Source organism: Nannobrachium achirus (genome assembly GCF_963921795.1).
Source record: "Nannobrachium achirus genome assembly, chromosome: 22".
In the NCBI taxonomy this organism is placed as follows: Eukaryota; Metazoa; Chordata; class Actinopteri; order Myctophiformes; family Myctophidae; genus Nannobrachium; species Nannobrachium achirus.
Window position 1 is genome coordinate 32,030,770 of NC_137829.1, and position 19,439 is coordinate 32,050,208.

Sequence of the window (19,439 nt, forward strand, 5' to 3'; positions counted from 1 at the left end):
TTTCGTTTTTTTCAACACTGCTCCCATAACCTTTATTCTCAGTGTTATATGCAATATTTTACGAAAGTTTCTGCATTATATTGTTCACTGATACAAGACTGACAGTCTTATTATAATTATCTTCAAAATAGCGTTGGTACTTTCTCCCTTTTTAGTCCTTACGTCAACATAAACATTCAGATTTCAAAGATACGGCGTTTGCTCAATAGCCAAGGATGTTACAATTATGGACGGCCCCTCACATGTACGCATAATGTTCCGTGTTGTTTAATAATAATCATTTTTGATCCGATCGGTGGCTTTTAACAACGCGACCCCATCGGCCGTTGGGGTGTATTGCACCTTATAACTCCTATCACTGATCTGATTAAAATGCTTTTTACTAAACAATACAGAATGCACTCGTGCCGAGGTTGGGCCGTATATAATTGTAACATCTGTAGCCCCGGGGAAATAACTCTATATTTGAAATCTGAACGTCTTTGTAGATGTACGGAGGGAGAACGTGCAAAGATTATTTTTTTGAAGATATCACGTTGGGAATGCGATTGATCCCAGGCTGAGACTGACTACTGTATCCGGTTATTTCCACGCGTTACGACGCGTTGGCACAGACAGAGTATTTCCGTATCCTGTCCAGGGCGGAAGTAATGTGTAACGCGAAATTATCACACTCAGACTGAACCACCCGGGACCAACCAGGAGGCTAAAACAGAGGCTCGTGGATTGTTGTTTAACTCGTTTCACAAGAGAAAAGAAGCTCGCTTTCGTGGATATCTTCATATAGCGACTCCATTCAGGTAAGAGACAATAGGCATCATCTAGAATGACTCAATGGGGGTGTATTGTTAAAATGTTAGGCTGTTCTACAGTAGGTCTGTAATGTTTTTTCTTTACCTTGCAACACATGCTAACTCTCATGCTAACTGAAAGCTATTAAAGCTAACAACAACAACAGCTCCCTCCCTCAGCCAGGGACCCCTTCTTAGCTGAGAGAGAGATGAAGCAGGGACCCCTTAGCTGAGAGAGCAGGGACCCCTTAGTTGAGAGAGAGATGAAGCAGGGACCCCTTAGCTGAGAGAGAGATGAAGCAGGGACCCCTTAGTTGAGAGAGAGATGAAGCAGGGACCCCTTAGCTGAGAGAGAGATGAAGCAGGGACCCCTTAGTTGAGAGAGAGATGAAGCAGGGACCCCTTAGTTGAGAGAGAGATGAAGCAGGGACCCCTTAGCTGAGAGAGAGATGAAGCAGGGACCCCTTAGCTGAGAGAGATGAAGCAGGGACCCCTTAGCTGAGAGAGAGATGAAGCAGGGACCCCTTAGCTGAGAGAGAGATGAAGCAGGGACCCCTTAGCTGAGAGAGATGAAGCAGGGACCCCTTAGCTGAGAGAGAGATGAAGCAGGGACCCCTTAGCTGAGAGAGATGAAGCAGGGACCCCTTAGCTGAGAGAGAGATGAAGCAGGGACCCCTTAGCTGAGAGAGATGAAGCAGGGACCCCTTAGCCGGGAGAGATGAAGCAGGGACCCCTTAGCTGAGAGAGAGATGAAGCAGGGACCCCTTAGCTGAGAGAGAGATGAAGCAGGGGACCCCTTAGCTGAGAGAGAGATGAAGCAGGGACCCCTTAGCTGAGAGAGAGATGAAGCAGGGACCCCTTAGCTGAGAGAGAGATGAAGCAGGGACCCCTTAGCTGAGAGAGATGAAGCAGGGACCCCTTAGCTGAGAGAGAGATGAAGCAGGGACCCCTTAGCTGAGAGAGAGATGAAGCAGGGACCCCTTAGCTGAGAGAGCAGGGACCCCTTAGTTGAGAGAGAGATGAAGCAGGGACCCCTTAGCTGAGAGAGAGATGAAGCAGGGACCCCTTAGTTGAGAGAGAGATGAAGCAGGGACCCCTTAGCTGAGAGAGAGATGAAGCAGGGACCCCTTAGTTGAGAGAGAGATGAAGCAGGGACCCCTTAGTTGAGAGAGAGATGAAGCAGGGACCCCTTAGCTGAGAGAGAGATGAAGCAGGGACCCCTTAGCTGAGAGAGATGAAGCAGGGACCCCTTAGCTGAGAGAGAGATGAAGCAGGGACCCCTTAGCTGAGAGAGAGATGAAGCAGGGACCCCTTAGCTGAGAGAGATGAAGCAGGGACCCCTTAGCTGAGAGAGAGATGAAGCAGGGACCCCTTAGCTGAGAGAGATGAAGCAGGGACCCCTTAGCTGAGAGAGAGATGAAGCAGGGACCCCTTAGCTGAGAGAGATGAAGCAGGGACCCCTTAGCCGGGAGAGATGAAGCAGGGACCCCTTAGCTGAGAGAGAGATGAAGCAGGGACCCCTTAGCTGAGAGAGAGATGAAGCAGGGGACCCCTTAGCTGAGAGAGAGATGAAGCAGGGACCCCTTAGCTGAGAGAGAGATGAAGCAGGGACCCCTTAGCTGAGAGAGAGATGAAGCAGGGACCCCTTAGCTGAGAGAGATGAAGCAGGGACCCCTTAGCTGAGAGAGAGATGAAGCAGGGACCCCTTAGCTGAGAGAGAGATGAAGCAGGGACCCCTTAGCTGAGAGAGATGAAGCAGGGACCCCTTAGCTGAGAGAGAGATGAAGCAGGGACCCCTTAGCTGAGAGAGATGAAGCAGGGACCCCTTAGCTGAGAGAGATGAAGCAGGGACCCCTTAGCTGAGAGAGAGATGAAGCAGGGACCCCTTAGCTGAGAGAGATGAAGCAGGGACCCCTTAGCCGGGAGAGATGAAGCAGGGACCCCTTCGCTGAGAGAGATGAAGCAGGGACCCCCTTAGCTGAGAGAGAGATGAAGCAGGGACCCCTTAGCTGAGAGAGAGATGAAGCAGGGACCCCTTAGCTGAGAGAGATGAAGCAGGGACCCCTTAGCTGAGAGAGATGAAGCAGGGACCCCTTAGCTGAGAGAGAGATGAAGCAGGGGACCCCTTAGCTGAGAGAGAGATGAAGCAGGGACCCCTTAGCTGAGAGAGAGATGAAGCAGGGACCCCTTAGCTGAGAGAGAGATGAAGCAGGGACCCCTTAGCTGAGACCCCCCCCCTAGGGGGTCCCCGGAGTTACTACTGGGGGTCCTCCAAATCTTTGAGTGATATAAACCTTTTTTCTACTCCTTTTTTATATTAACTACTTGAACCCTAGTGTCCATATTCTGAGAACTGTAGCCCAAAATAGCAGATCTACAAGCTCACAACGCCTCAATCAGCTGTTTTTGGCAAAGACCTTTGGTGTAGAGGGGAAAAAGAGCAGACCAAGTACAGAGTGAAAGGTCAAGTTTATTAAGTATTGACAGTTCAAGTGGTTAAATATCTGAAAACACAAATTGACATGAAAATACACTGATGATTGTGCTGTCAAACAATGAAACTATATGGAATCTAATCAATCTATGAACAGGTTGTGGGGGTCCCTGCTTCAATCTCTCTCAACTAATGGGTCCTTGGCCTGAAAACGTTGTTTAATCTGTCAATTATTTAAGCAATTAATCAGATTGTGGCATTTGTTTAGCTATTACCTTATACATTTCTGATTAAAGAATAGCTACACATTTGTCAGGCTAAATTGTAACCGTGTTCTTTTCAAATAGGTAATTTAAAAATAAATATTCAAGGCATATTTTTAGCAGGGTTCCCACGGTCATGAAATTACTGGAAATATTTTGAAACAGTCCTGGAAGGTCCAGGAGAAATAGCTATGCATTCTTTGAATATTAGAGGCAGAAATTGTGAAAATAGCCGATCTTCATGCTCACAACGTTGCGAGGCGTTGTGAGCATGTAGATCTGCTATTTTCACAATAGAACAGTGTTATACAACATTTCTCAACTCTTTAGTGCTCGTCAGGGTGCCGGGTCCCCAGTAAAAACATGATTATTTCGGGGTCACGGCCTGAAAAGGTTGAGAACCACTGGCATACACTACCTGTCTTTGGGCATTGTGCATAGGAGTAAGCAACATGTTATTGAGCTGAATTATTGTTATATAGTCCTGTATATTGGGTTAAATATTCTGGAAAAGTTTTGGAAATTAATTGGAAAACATTTGTGGGAACCCTGAGTAATGTGTGTGTGTGTGTGTGTGTGTGTGTGTGTGTGTGTGTGTGTGTGTGTGTGTGTGTGTGTGTGTGTGTGTGTGTGTGTGTGTGTGTGTGTGTGTGTGTGTGTGTGTGTGTGTGTGTGTGTGTGTGTGTGTGTGTGTTACTACCAGCGGGGCATCCTGGCCTACCAGTTCAAAGAAAGGCCCAAGAACATTCGCTTCATCGACGAGGAAGATGCAGGCTGCCACGGTGCCCCAGCCCCACAGACCAGCTACGTCACCATCATCCCAGCCAACCCCATAAGCACCAGGTAGGCCTGTCACAATTATTACCAGGGTTCCCACGGTCATGAAATTCCTGGAAATATTTTGAGATTAGAATCATATTTTTCCAGTACTGGAAAAGTTTTGGAATTGATCAAGGCTCCTGGAAGGCCCTGGAAAAAATAGCTATGCATTGTCTTTGGTTATTGATTTGGTTAATACCTCTGAAATGGCAAATTAAACATGGGCCAAATTGTCAAATATTAGAGCCAGAAATTGTGAAAATAGCCGATCTACATGCTCACAACGTCTCGCAGCGCAGTTTTGGAAATTAATTGATAAAAAGCTGTGGGAACCCTGTTTTAGTTCTTTAGCACGGTATTAATAGAAATTCCAGCGATTATGTGCCGATTTGATTACGATTACTAAACTAGTAAGACGCCTCAGGGCGACAATTCTTGGCCATCTGGCCAGTGATGTATATCGGACCAGTTACCCATATACTATATGGAGATCCATGTACTGTACGTCCCTTTTATGCCCATACATGGAGATCCCTGTCTGAACCAGCCGCACATAATATGGGCTGTCTTCCTCCACATATGGGCAATTCCATTATGCAGTTCTGTTAGATATGGGCTTAATCAGGAATCTCCATATATGGGCATAAAAGATTCTGGGGAATACCCATATATGGACTTTTACATAGGTGATGTCACCGGATGTATCAAGGGAACCAACCCATATGTAAAAATGTGTACACACACACGTCTACACGGAGATAAGCTGTGACATTTCTCATGGCAACCTTAAGTCGCAATTAGTTGGGGCACTCCAAATTTACACAAACTCTGTTTTTCTCCACAGATGAAGCCCAAACATGCCAGGAAGGTCAACGTTGCGGCTGACTCTGGATTGCCACAGTGACCTCCGAGAGAGCAGCATGGATCTGTCTACAGCAGGATCAGCATGTGCGACCACTGGAGCACTTTTGGACTGAACTCTTTACATTTGGATTTGGTGGACAGATTTGTGGAGTATTTATCTGCAACTGCCTGAGGACAATGAAACAAAATGGACTTCCAGGAGCTGCTCACCAGCTTCTACCGGAATGGAGAGCACCTCCCACGGTCACCAGCCCATTCGCCTATAACTTATTCGCCTTAACAGATTTCGCTCTTTCACCGTGCATGGAGGAGAGTCTTTTCACGGCCGTTGAAGAGCCATTTCGCCTAAATGTTCAAGGGTCCGTCTTTTTTATCCATTTTGCCTGGCTGCCACACTGTGGGCAGACAGACAGACAGGTAGACAGACAGACAGACAGACAGACAGACAGACAGAATTTGGCACAGAGCAGAGGAGCGCGAACCAGACACCACTTCACCATAATAAAGCAGCAGTAGTAGGCTATCTTCCAAATCAAATTGTCAGGAGGACATCATGTCATGACTCATGACCTTGCGCAGCAGTGCACGTATCAATTAATTAATTATTTAGACACTGATTCCAAAGCTCTAATCTGTATGTCTGCTCAATTCTGCTGTAAACATAATGTTGGCCTTCGTTCCATTTTGGGGGCTGGGCGGCCAACAAAGTAAATTGTCACTGTCGGGCAGAAACCTTGTATCTCCAAGTTTCAAATGTGTACATTTTTTCGCAAAGCCCTGCTTCATCAAACAAGGCTGTCGCACAAAAGTAGTGAAAACAGCCGATCTACAAGCACACAACGCCTCTTTAATTACTTTATTAAATGATAAATACAAAACAAACGGTTTTCTACCCGACAACGACAAATTATAACTCAAGTAATTGGCCCACTGGCTTGTCACTTGTCATGATCTGAAATGGCAAATCTTTGAGTAGCAGCAGCGCTATGGAGAGAGATCTCTCTCTATAGCGCGCAATTAGGGCCTCCAACTATTTTTCCCGGGCTGAATCAGGGGCCCAGCACGTCCCTGGTTCTCAACCTGTGGGTCAGTACTCTGTTAACTGTTACTCTTGTTGCATCGAGGGCAGACGTTTTGAAAATGGTGCATTATCTTGTGGAAGAATACATGGAAAATATATATATAAGCTGTATCACAATACACAATCTTATCACGATTCTTTCTCATGTTGGTTTTTATGTTTATCTTTCAAGTTACTTAACAGTCAACCTCCTACAAGATAACAAAAAATAAAAGGGAAAAAGGATGAGGTTTGACAACTACTGATTTAGACGAAATTGCTAATTCTCTGTATTAACAATTCAACATGCATTGTATCACGATATATACTGTATATAATATATCTGAAGAGGCGTATCAACGATATGTATCACCAAATGCCAATTGTCTTTGTAAGCTTCAGGTGGTTGTTATGGTAACGCCTGCTGTCAATCAAATTGTTGCCTTCATCTGTCAATCACTGTTGGTTTTCGACCGTGTTATGCTGTGCTGGTGCTTTTGTTTTAAGATCTTTTGCATGTTACTGTTTTTGTATCAATAAATGATTTTTCATATCCAACTTAATATCTACTCTCTGGACTTACTAACCACACACTACATGCGTGTATGTTTTATGCTTGTTTATGCTTGTTTATGCTCGCAGTAGGGCTTATTGGTAAGCCGTGAGTCAGATGATAAACCTTTGTGCTGTATACAGTATGTCTGCTTTACAGTAACAATTAGTGTGCTATTACATAGTAATAATGCAGTGATACAACTAAGCAGTTAAAATTAGCCAAAAATAGCAGATCTACAAGCTCACAATGCCTCGCGCTGCGAGGCCGTGTGAGTTTGTAGATCGGCTATATTCGGCAAAGAGTTTTGTGTCGTGGAGAAAAAGAGCAGACCAAGTACAGAGTGAAAGGTCAAGTTTATTAAGTATTGACGGTTCAAGTGGTTACAGTAAATACTCTGATGATTTTGCTGTCAAACAATGGAACTATGGAATCACTGAAAAGGTTATAGGGACCTCCTTGGCCTGAAAACGTTTAACGTTGAACCCAGAACCTTAGAAGATATGCTATTTTCAACTAGCCAATGAACAACAGATGTTGATACTACCCTGTAGTATTTAGGATGGGGACCCCTGTATCTGAGGGGACTACCCATAACTACAAAGGTTCATTAGTCCTACATTGGTTAGGGTTAAGTTTAGGGTTAGAATTCACCAGGTAAGCATTCACTAGTTTCGGACTAATGGGCTGTAGGGTTAGGGTTATCAAATCGTCAGACTTTTCTTTGTTCTCTCTCTCTCTCTCGCTGAACAATCTGTTATAATGTCGGTCTTTGATTATGGTGATGTGCTGTGTACATGCATGCCTCACTCTCCACACTGAAGCCTCTTGATGCTGTCTACCACCGTGCCTTGCGGTTTATAACTGGTGATGATTATCTTACCCATCATTGTTTATTATATGAAAAAGTAGGTTGGCCATCTCTCACAGTTCATAGAGAGCAACACTGTATTTTATTTATTTATAAGGCCTTCTGTGGTAAACTTCCTTTGTATTTATCCACATTGGTAGAACCAATAGTCACTGGACATGCAACTCGCTCACAGGTATTCATTAGGTATTCCTGTCCAACTATGAATAGTGAGCAAGGAAAGACGGCCTTCAAGTATTATGCTCCACACAAGTGGGATAAACTTCAGGAATCTCTGAAACTGGTTCGATTGGTCTCTATAGGGACATTTAAAGTGCTCCTTGAGGGCACACTACATAGTGAATGCACATGTTTTGTGTAAGAACTATATTATATGTTATGTACTTCCTGCATCTGTAACGTTATACTGTGGTTTGATTGTCTATTGTATTTTACATTGCTTGTGTGGTTTTTTATGATGTGATCAGGGTGTCCTTGAAAAAGAGAGCTTGCTCTCAATGGGCTCCCCTGAATTAATAAAGGAAAAAGAAAGAAAGAAAGAACTTCATTAAGTTTTATGTATTTATGATAAGATGTCATTATACACTATGAACTTCATTATAAACTTCATAAAGCTCAGATAAAGTTGTGTAATACCCATTGTATATCTATATCTGGCTCTCTGTTATGCCCATATTTGGTGTTCTGTGCCCATGCCAGTCTGTGACAACTCCGTGATGTCAGTCATTTTGGGCACTGTTTAGTATCAGTGATGTCAGTCATGACAAATATAATTTGTGCATTGTTTCAGTATGCGGCTATTACCATGGTGGTGGGTGGTGACACTGTTTAGTATCAGTGCAGACAGACGGCGGACAGGGTTAGGGTTAGGGTTAGGGTTAGGACATCCTAATGTCCAAAAGGACATTCAGTCTATTAACAGATACAGTAGATGGGGCGTGCAGCGTTTTTTAATGTTATTAGTCCGATGTCCCATTAGTCCGAGGCTGGTGAATGCTAACCTGCCGACGCTGGTGAATGATTAACTGCTGACACTGGTGAATATTAACCTGCCGACGATGGTGAATGATAACCTATAGTGAATGATAACCATAGACTCCACACCCTCCTATCTAACATCAGGGTCTACAGAGCTCTACAGTGTTGTGTGCTAAACCCTCCACTATCACCTATCTAATATCAGGGTCTACAGAGCTCTACAGCAGAGGTCTTCAATGTGTTCAGGCCAAGGACCCTTTAGTTGAGAGAGAAATGAAGCAGGGACCCCTATAACCTTTTCAGTGATTCCATAGTTCCATTATTTGACAGCAAAATCATCAGAGTATTTACTGTAACCACTTGAACCGTCAATACTTAATAAACTTGACCTTTCACTCTGTACTTGGTCTGCTCTTTTTCTCCACGACACAAAACTCTTTGCCGAATATAGCCGATCTACAAACTCACACGGCCTCGCAGCGCGAGGCATTGTGAGCTTGTAGATCTGCTATTTTTGGCTAATTTTAACTGCTTAGTTGTATCACTGCATTATTACTATGTAATAGCACACTAATTGTTACTGTAAAGCAGACATACTGTATACAGCACAAAGGTTTATCATCTGACTCACGGCTTACCAATAAGCCCTACTGCGAGCATAAACAAGCATAAACAAGCATAAAACATACACGCATGTAGTGTGTGGTTAGTAAGTCCAGAGAGTAGATATTAAGTTGGATATGAAAAATCATTTATTGATACAAAAACAGTAACATGCAAAAGATCTTAAAACAAAAGCACCAGCACAGCATAACACGGTCGAAAACCAACAGTGATTGACAGATGAAGGCAACAATTTGATTGACAGCAGGCGTTACCATAACAACCACCTGAAGCTTACAAAGACAATTGGCATTTGGTGATACATATCGTTGATACGCCTCTTCAGATATATTATATACAGTATATATCGTGATACAATGCATGTTGAATTGTTAATACAGAGAATTAGCAATTTCGTCTAAATCAGTAGTTGTCAAACCTCATCCTTTTTCCCTTTTATTTTTTGTTATCTTGTAGGAGGTTGACTGTTAAGTAACTTGAAAGATAAACATAAAAACCAACATGAGAAAGAATCGTGATAAGATTGTGTATTGTGATACAGCTTATATATATATTTTCCATGTATTCTTCCACAAGATAATGCACCATTTTCAAAACGTCTGCCCTCGATGCAACAAGAGTAACAGTTAACAGAGTACTGACCCACAGGTTGAGAACCAGGGACGTGCTGGGCCCCTGATTCAGCCCGGGAAAAATAGTTGGAGGCCCTAATTGCGCGCTATAGAGAGAGATCTCTCTCCATAGCGCTGCTGCTACTCAAAGATTTGCCATTTCAGATCATGACAAGTGACAAGCCAGTGGGCCAATTACTTGAGTTATAATGTGTCGTTGTCGGGTAGAAAACCGTTTGTTTTGTATTTATCATTTAATAAAGTAATTAAAGAGGCGTTGTGTGCTTGTAGATCGGCTGTTTTCACTACTTTTGTGCGACAGCCTTGTTTGATGAAGCAGGGCTTTGCGAAAAAATGTACACATTTGAAACTTGGAGATACAAGGTTTCTGCCCGACAGTGACAATTTACTTTGTTGGCCGCCCAGCCCCCAAAATGGAACGAAGGCCAACATTATGTTTACAGCAGAATTGAGCAGACATACAGAGCTTTGGAATCAGTGTCTAAATAATTAATTAATTGATACGTGCACTGCTGCGCAAGGTCATGAGTCATGACATGATGTCCTCCTGACAATTTGATTTGGAAGATAGCCTACTACTGCTGCTTTATTATGGTGAAGTGGTGTCTGGTTCGCGCTCCTCTGCTCTGTGCCAAATTCTGTCTGTCTGTCTGTCTGTCTGTCTGTCTACCTGTCTGTCTGTCTGCCCACAGCGTGGCAGCCAGGCAAAATGGATAAAAAAGACGGACCCTTGAACATTTAGGCGAAATGGCTCTTCAACGGCCGTGAAAAGACTCTCCTCCATGCACGGTGAAAGAGCGAAATCTGTTAAGGCGAATAAGTTATAGGCGAATGGGCTGGTGACCGTGGGAGGTGCTCTCCATTCCGGTAGAAGCTGGTGAGCAGCTCCTGGAAGTCCATTTTGTTTCATTGTCCTCAGGCAGTTGCAGATAAATACTCCACAAATCTGTCCACCAAATCCAAATGTAAAGAGTTCAGTCCAAAAGTGCTCCAGTGGTCGCACATGCTGATCCTGCTGTAGACAGATCCATGCTGCTCTCTCGGAGGTCACTGTGGCAATCCAGAGTCAGCCGCAACGTTGACCTTCCTGGCATGTTTGGGCTTCATCTGTGGAGAAAAACAGAGTTTGTGTAAATTTGGAGTGCCCCAACTAATTGCGACTTAAGGTTGCCATGAGAAATGTCACAGCTTATCTCCGTGTAGACGTGTGTGTGTACACATTTTTACATATGGGTTGGTTCCCTTGATACATCCGGTGACATCACCTATGTAAAAGTCCATATATGGGTATTCCCCAGAATCTTTTATGCCCATATATGGAGATTCCTGATTAAGCCCATATCTAACAGAACTGCATAATGGAATTGCCCATATGTGGAGGAAGACAGCCCATATTATGTGCGGCTGGTTCAGACAGGGATCTCCATGTATGGGCATAAAAGGGACGTACAGTACATGGATCTCCATATGGGTAACTGGTCCGATATACATCACTGGCCAGATGGCCAAGAATTGTCGCCCTGAGGCGTCTTACTAGTTTAGTAATCGTAATCAAATCGGCACATAATCGCTGGAATTTCTATTAATACCGTGCTAAAGAACTAAAACAGGGTTCCCACAGCTTTTTATCAATTAATTTCCAAAACTGCGCTGCGAGACGTTGTGAGCATGTAGATCGGCTATTTTCACAATTTCTGGCTCTAATATTTGACAATTTGGCCCATGTTTAATTTGCCATTTCAGAGGTATTAACCAAATCAATAACCAAAGACAATGCATAGCTATTTTTTCCAGGGCCTTCCAGGAGCCTTGATCAATTCCAAAACTTTTCCAGTACTGGAAAAATATGATTCTAATCTCAAAATATTTCCAGGAATTTCATGACCGTGGGAACCCTGGTAATAATTGTGACAGGCCTACCTGGTGCTTATGGGGTTGGCTGGGATGATGGTGACGTAGCTGGTCTGTGGGGCTGGGGCACCGTGGCAGCCTGCATCTTCCTCGTCGATGAAGCGAATGTTCTTGGGCCTTTCTTTGAACTGGTAGGCCAGGATGCCCCGCTGGTAGTAATACACACACACACAAACACACAAACACAAACACAAACACACACACACACACACACACACACACACACACACACACACACACACACACACACACACACACACACACACACACACACACACACACACACATTACTCAGGGTTCCCACAAATGTTTTCCAATTAATTTCCAAAACTTTTCCAGAATATTTAACCCAATATACAGGACTATATAACAATAATTCAGCTCAATAACATGTTGCTTACTCCTATGCACAATGCCCAAAGACAGGTAGTGTATGCCAGTGGTTCTCAACCTTTTCAGGCCGTGACCCCGAAATAATCATGTTTTTACTGGGGACCCGGCACCCTGACGAGCACTAAAGAGTTGAGAAATGTTGTATAACACTGTTCTATTGTGAAAATAGCAGATCTACATGCTCACAACGCCTCGCAACGTTGTGAGCATGAAGATCGGCTATTTTCACAATTTCTGCCTCTAATATTCAAAGAATGCATAGCTATTTCTCCTGGACCTTCCAGGACTGTTTCAAAATATTTCCAGTAATTTCATGACCGTGGGAACCCTGCTAAAAATATGCCTTGAATATTTATTTTTAAATTACCTATTTGAAAAGAACACGGTTACAATTTAGCCTGACAAATGTGTAGCTATTCTTTAATCAGAAATGTATAAGGTAATAGCTAAACAAATGCCACAATCTGATTAATTGCTTAAATAATTGACAGATTAAACAACGTTTTCAGGCCAAGGACCCATTAGTTGAGAGAGATTGAAGCAGGGACCCCCACAACCTGTTCATAGATTGATTAGATTCCATATAGTTTCATTGTTTGACAGCACAATCATCAGTGTATTTTCATGTCAATTTGTGTTTTCAGATATTTAACCACTTGAACTGTCAATACTTAATAAACTTGACCTTTCACTCTGTACTTGGTCTGCTCTTTTTCCCCTCTACACCAAAGGTCTTTGCCAAAAACAGCTGATTGAGGCGTTGTGAGCTTGTAGATCTGCTATTTTGGGCTACAGTTCTCAGAATATGGACACTAGGGTTCAAGTAGTTAATATAAAAAAGGAGTAGAAAAAAGGTTTATATCACTCAAAGATTTGGAGGACCCCCAGTAGTAACTCCGGGGACCCCCTAGGGGTCCCGGACCTCTGTTGAAGTAAAGAACAGTGCTTTCTCAGCTAAGGGGTCCCTGCTTCATCTCTCTCTCAGCTAAGGGGTCCCTGCTTCATCTCTCTCTCAGCTAAGGGGTCCCTGCTTCATCTCTCTCTCAGCTAAGGGGTCCCTGCTTCATCTCTCTCTCAGCTAAGGGGTCCCTGCTTCATCTCTCAGCTAAGGGGTCCCTGCTTCATCTCTCTCTCAGCTAAGGGGTCCCTGCTTCATCTCTCTCTCAGCTAAGGGGTCCCTGCTTCATCTCTCTCTCAGCTAAGGGGTCCCCTGCTTCATCTCTCTCTCAGCTAAGGGGTCCCTGCTTCATCTCTCTCAGCTAAGGGGTCCCTGCTTCATCTCTCTCAGCTAAGGGGTCCCTGCTTCATCTCTCTCTCAGCTAAGGGGTCCCTGCTTCATCTCTCTCTCAGCTAAGGGGGTCCCTGCTTCATCTCTCTCAGCGAAGGGGTCCCTGCTTCATCTCTCCCGGCTAAGGGGTCCCTGCTTCATCTCTCTCAGCTAAGGGGTCCCTGCTTCATCTCTCTCTCAGCTAAGGGGTCCCTGCTTCATCTCTCTCAGCTAAGGGGTCCCTGCTTCATCTCTCTCAGCTAAGGGGTCCCTGCTTCATCTCTCTCTCAGCTAAGGGGTCCCTGCTTCATCTCTCTCAGCTAAGGGGTCCCTGCTTCATCTCTCTCTCAGCTAAGGGGTCCCTGCTTCATCTCTCTCTCAGCTAAGGGGTCCCTGCTTCATCTCTCTCAGCTAAGGGGTCCCTGCTTCATCTCTCTCTCAGCTAAGGGGTCCCTGCTTCATCTCTCTCTCAGCTAAGGGGTCCCTGCTTCATCTCTCTCTCAGCTAAGGGGTCCCCTGCTTCATCTCTCTCTCAGCTAAGGGGTCCCTGCTTCATCTCTCTCTCAGCTAAGGGGTCCCTGCTTCATCTCTCCCGGCTAAGGGGTCCCTGCTTCATCTCTCTCAGCTAAGGGGTCCCTGCTTCATCTCTCTCTCAGCTAAGGGGTCCCGGCTTCATCTCTCTCTCAGCTAAGGGGTCCCTGCTTCATCTCTCTCAGCTAAGGGGTCCCTGCTTCATCTCTCTCTCAGCTAAGGGGTCCCTGCTTCATCTCTCTCTCAGCTAAGGGGTCCCTGCTTCATCTCTCTCTCAGCTAAGGGGTCCCCTGCTTCATCTCTCTCTCAGCTAAGGGGTCCCTGCTTCATCTCTCTCTCAGCTAAGGGGTCCCTGCTTCATCTCTCCCGGCTAAGGGGTCCCTGCTTCATCTCTCTCAGCTAAGGGGTCCCTGCTTCATCTCTCTCTCAGCTAAGGGGTCCCTGCTTCATCTCTCTCAGCTAAGGGGTCCCTGCTTCATCTCTCTCAGCTAAGGGGTCCCTGCTTCATCTCTCTCTCAGCTAAGGGGTCCCTGCTTCATCTCTCTCAGCTAAGGGGTCCCTGCTTCATCTCTCTCTCAGCTAAGGGGTCCCTGCTTCATCTCTCTCTCAGCTAAGGGGTCCCTGCTTCATCTCTCTCAGCTAAGGGGTCCCTGCTTCATCTCTCTCTCAGCTAAGGGGTCCCTGCTTCATCTCTCTCTCAGCTAAGGGGTCCCTGCTTCATCTCTCTCTCAGCTAAGGGGTCCCTGCTTCATCTCTCTCTCAGCTAAGGGGTCCCCTGCTTCATCTCTCTCTCAGCTAAGGGGTCCCTGCTTCATCTCTCTCTCAGCTAAGGGGTCCCTGCTTCATCTCTCCCGGCTAAGGGGTCCCTGCTTCATCTCTCTCAGCTAAGGGGTCCCTGCTTCATCTCTCTCTCAGCTAAGGGGTCCCGGCTTCATCTCTCTCTCAGCTAAGGGGTCCCTGCTTCATCTCTCTCAGCTAAGGGGTCCCTGCTTCATCTCTCTCTCAGCTAAGGGGTCCCTGCTTCATCTCTCTCTCAGCTAAGGGGTCCCTGCTTCATCTCTCTCTCAGCTAAGGGGTCCCCTGCTTCATCTCTCTCTCAGCTAAGGGGTCCCTGCTTCATCTCTCTCTCAGCTAAGGGGTCCCTGCTTCATCTCTCCCGGCTAAGGGGTCCCTGCTTCATCTCTCTCAGCTAAGGGGTCCCTGCTTCATCTCTCTCTCAGCTAAGGGGTCCCTGCTTCATCTCTCTCAGCTAAGGGGTCCCTGCTTCATCTCTCTCAGCTAAGGGGTCCCTGCTTCATCTCTCTCTCAGCTAAGGGGTCCCTGCTTCATCTCTCTCAGCTAAGGGGTCCCTGCTTCATCTCTCTCTCAGCTAAGGGGTCCCTGCTTCATCTCTCTCTCAGCTAAGGGGTCCCTGCTTCATCTCTCTCAGCTAAGGGGTCCCTGCTTCATCTCTCTCTCAGCTAAGGGGTCCCTGCTTCATCTCTCTCTCAACTAAGGGGTCCCTGCTTCATCTCTCTCTCAACTAAGGGGTCCCTGCTTCATCTCTCTCTCAGCTAAGGGGTCCCTGCTTCATCTCTCTCTCAACTAAGGGGTCCCTGCTTCATCTCTCTCTCAGCTAAGGGGTCCCTGCTTCATCTCTCTCTCAACTAAGGGGTCCCTGCTCTCTCAGCTAAGGGGTCCCTGCTTCATCTCTCTCTCAGCTAAGAAGGGGTCCCTGGCTGAGGGAGGGAGCTGTTGTTGTTGTTAGCTTTAATAGCTTTCAGTTAGCATGAGAGTTAGCATGTGTTGCAAGGTAAAGAAAAAACATTACAGACCTACTGTAGAACAGCCTAACATTTTAACAATACACCCCCATTGAGTCATTCTAGATGATGCCTATTGTCTCTTACCTGAATGGAGTCGCTATATGAAGATATCCACGAAAGCGAGCTTCTTTTCTCTTGTGAAACGAGTTAAACAACAATCCACGAGCCTCTGTTTTAGCCTCCTGGTTGGTCCCGGGTGGTTCAGTCTGAGTGTGATAATTTCGCGTTACACATTACTTCCGCCCTGGACAGGATACGGAAATACTCTGTCTGTGCCAACGCGTCGTAACGCGTGGAAATAACCGGATACAGTAGTCAGTCTCAGCCTGGGATCAATCGCATTCCCAACGTGATATCTTCAAAAAAATAATCTTTGCACGTTCTCCCTCCGTACATCTACAAAGATGTTCAGATTTCAAATATAGAGTTATTTCCCCGGGGCTACAGATGTTACAATTATATACGGCCCAACCTCGGCACGAGTGCATTCTGTATTGTTTAGTAAAAAGCATTTTAATCAGATCAGTGATAGGAGTTATAAGGTGCAATACACCCCAACGGCCGATGGGGTCGCGTTGTTAAAAGCCACCGATCGGATCAAAAATGATTATTATTAAACAACACGGAACATTATGCGTACATGTGAGGGGCCGTCCATAATTGTAACATCCTTGGCTATTGAGCAAACGCCGTATCTTTGAAATCTGAATGTTTATGTTGACGTAAGGACTAAAAAGGGAGAAAGTACCAACGCTATTTTGAAGATAATTATAATAAGACTGTCAGTCTTGTATCAGTGAACAATATAATGCAGAAACTTTCGTAAAATATTGCATATAACACTGAGAATAAAGGTTATGGGAGCAGTGTTGAAAAAAACGAAACAAAAAAAAACAGCAGTCACGTGACTGACATATCGGCCGATGTGATGTAATAGAACGTTACATTATCAACAGACAGAATGTCTGATTAAAACATAGTGCCTGAACGAGAGTATGGGCATTTTCCATGGGACGTACCATAATCAACAGAGACTATGTCTGATAAAAACATAATGAGTTCCTCAGTATGGGCAATATGGCCATAATGGGCGCATTCTATGCAGTTAATAAAGGCTGATAATGGACATTCTATGTTCTGATAACGTTCGAAGCGGGTGGTCATCCATTATGGCACATGTCTGCTGAGTCATCCTCATTTTGTAACTGAAGTGTAACTAGAAGCAGTGCTCTTCCAAGAACAGGTCTCCACCAGGCCAGGCGTCCTGGTGGCGCTATAGTAGGCCAATGTAAAAAGGGTGGCATGTGTTCTTCGCCAATCCTTTCATGGCAATCGGACGCTGCATATATGATTTGAGGTGCTGTGTTCCAAAAATGTGTTTTGCTAAGGTCTACCTGCTGGTGGTGCTATTCCAATGTGAAAAGGGTAGCATTTGTTCCTTGACCTAGTGGGAATATATGTGGCAAATTTTCACGGTAATCGCGAACTGCGTTGATTTGACACATTTTTTTCAAAAACTGAGCAATCCTGCAAACTTTAGAGGACAATATTAGCCAATTAAGTGACATCATAGTGAAGCCAAAGCGTGAAGCCAGAGCGGCAAACCCATTCTGTTAGAGTGGTTCCCCTGACATCACAGAGCGACATACACGTAGACCCACAGTGTCAGGCGTGACAGAGATACATACATACATATGGACAAGCTGTGACCGTTCACATACTAAACTTGTAATCTACGGTCGCAACTATTATTACTACTATATATTACACTATTACTACCACTATTACTACTTTTATTACTACTATTACTACTATTACCATCAAGACGCCCTGAGGGCGAGAAGCGACCATCAGGGCGGGTGGAAACAACAGACTTGTAAGAGGGGGCGTGGCTTCAACAATTACAACTCATCCCTATGGCGGTCTAAGTCCAGACACCAAATTGCGAGACGGTACCATGCTGCGAACTGGAGTTTTGGCTGTTTAAAGCCCAGCCAATAGGAAGACAGGGGGGCGGGGCTTCAACAATTACAGCTCGTCCCTATTGACCGGAAAAAGTGCCAAGTCGTGTGAGCGTTTTAAAGTTGAAATCACGTTGCTACACAAAAGCATGCCAGAGTTACGTGTGAGAGAATAGTGTGATAGCAAATTGTGACAGCTGCTGCATGCGTTTAGTAGACAGAGGGGGCGGGGCTTCAACAATTACAGCTTGTCCGTATTGGCAGAAAAAAGGCCCAAGTCGTGTGAGTGTTTTAAAGTTGAAATCACGTTGCTAGGCAAAAGTATGGCAGAGTTACGTGTGAGAGCAAGTCGTTCATTGCAAAAACACATTGATTTTAATTGGGGTCATTTTTTACCCCACTCATGGAAGAGTTGGTATAGGTCATCCATCCAAGGGTTAACTACTTTTGCTGGGTACCCCTGGACCCTAACCCTATAACCTTAACCCTAATCCTAACCTCTCCAACACTATGCCAAACCCTATAACCTCAAAGGGATATTCCACTTTTTCATTTTATCGTATACTCAGGCTTTTGTGAACACCCTGGACAGTTTTTAATTTGCTTGATTCAATATTTAGATATTTGATATCCCATCCAGGGGCCATTCCTGTACAGGGTCAGGGTCAGTGTTACCAACGATACTAATGAAGGCTCTGTTCCATTCTGCTCAAACAGAGTCAGTGTTACCAATGATACTACTCTGTTCCATTCTGCTCAAACAGAGTCAGTGTTACCAATGATACTAATGAAGGCTCTGTTCCATTCTGCTCAAACAGAGTCAGTGTTACCAACGATACTAATGAAGGCTCAGCCTCTGTTCCATTCTGCTCAAACAGAGTCAGTGTTACCAACGATACTGATGAAGGCTCTGTTCCATTCTGCTCAAACAGAGTCAGCGTTACCAACGATACTGATGAAGGCTCTGTTCCATTCTGCTCAAACAGAGTCAGTGTTAACAACGATACTGATGAAGGCACCGTTCCATTCTGGTGGAAACATAGTCAGCTTACGGGTGTGCGACTCTGAGAGTGTACAAATGGAACCAAATGGACCCGTTCTATTTGTGCACTCTCAGGGTTATGGGGTTACTTGAAATTGAACAGAGCATGCCCTGAGTTACAGCTGTTCTTTTTTCTTCCATCTTCAACTTAGCTGAGAGATAGATGAAGCTGGAAGCCCCTGCTACTTATTGTATACAATTCTATTACTAATTGAACCTTTTCATACGGTAGATTTCATAGATAGCTTCATAGACTTGTCTTCATCAGTGTTGTGAAAATTATTCTTTATTTCATTTGTTGGCGTAACATTGATTGGGGGTCCCGTATAAAATGGGGGTCTCTGGCCTATAGCCTATAATGCATATCAAACTGGGGGATCCTTAACATTTTAATGGAGAATGCACTTGCCTTCTCTTATGGGGGTCTCTGGTGTATCTTTCCAAATGGGGGTCTGCACACGCTAATGTGTGTCAATTTGGGGGTCCTTGACATCTGTCTGAGAACCACTGGCATAACGTAAGAATGGAAACGCTCAAGTAAAGTCAAAGCACTTGATTAAATGTACTTCGTTGCCATCACAATGGAAAAGTCGTATTTTTTCCCCTACCCTTTTTTTTTCTTTTCAGCTGGTGGAAACTG

At 44.9% G+C, this 19,439-nt stretch overlaps 2 long non-coding RNA genes across 2 annotated transcripts; one reads left to right on the forward strand and one right to left on the reverse strand.

The window, feature by feature from the left end:
- The first annotated feature begins 688 nt into the window (after positions 1 to 688).
- Positions 689 to 5,600, forward strand: LOC308307835. Its single transcript, XR_013963244.1, has 3 exons — positions 689 to 800; positions 4,192 to 4,331; positions 5,152 to 5,600. It is a non-coding gene; the product is annotated as an uncharacterized lncRNA (long non-coding RNA).
- Positions 5,601 to 10,518: 4,918 nt separating this feature from the next.
- On the reverse strand, positions 10,519 to 15,992 carry LOC308307806. The gene is made up of 3 exons (XR_013963241.1): positions 15,881 to 15,992; positions 11,810 to 11,949; positions 10,519 to 10,996 (listed from the first exon to the last, which is right to left on the reverse strand). It is a non-coding gene; the product is annotated as an uncharacterized lncRNA (long non-coding RNA).
- Positions 15,993 to 19,439: the final 3,447 nt, after the last annotated feature.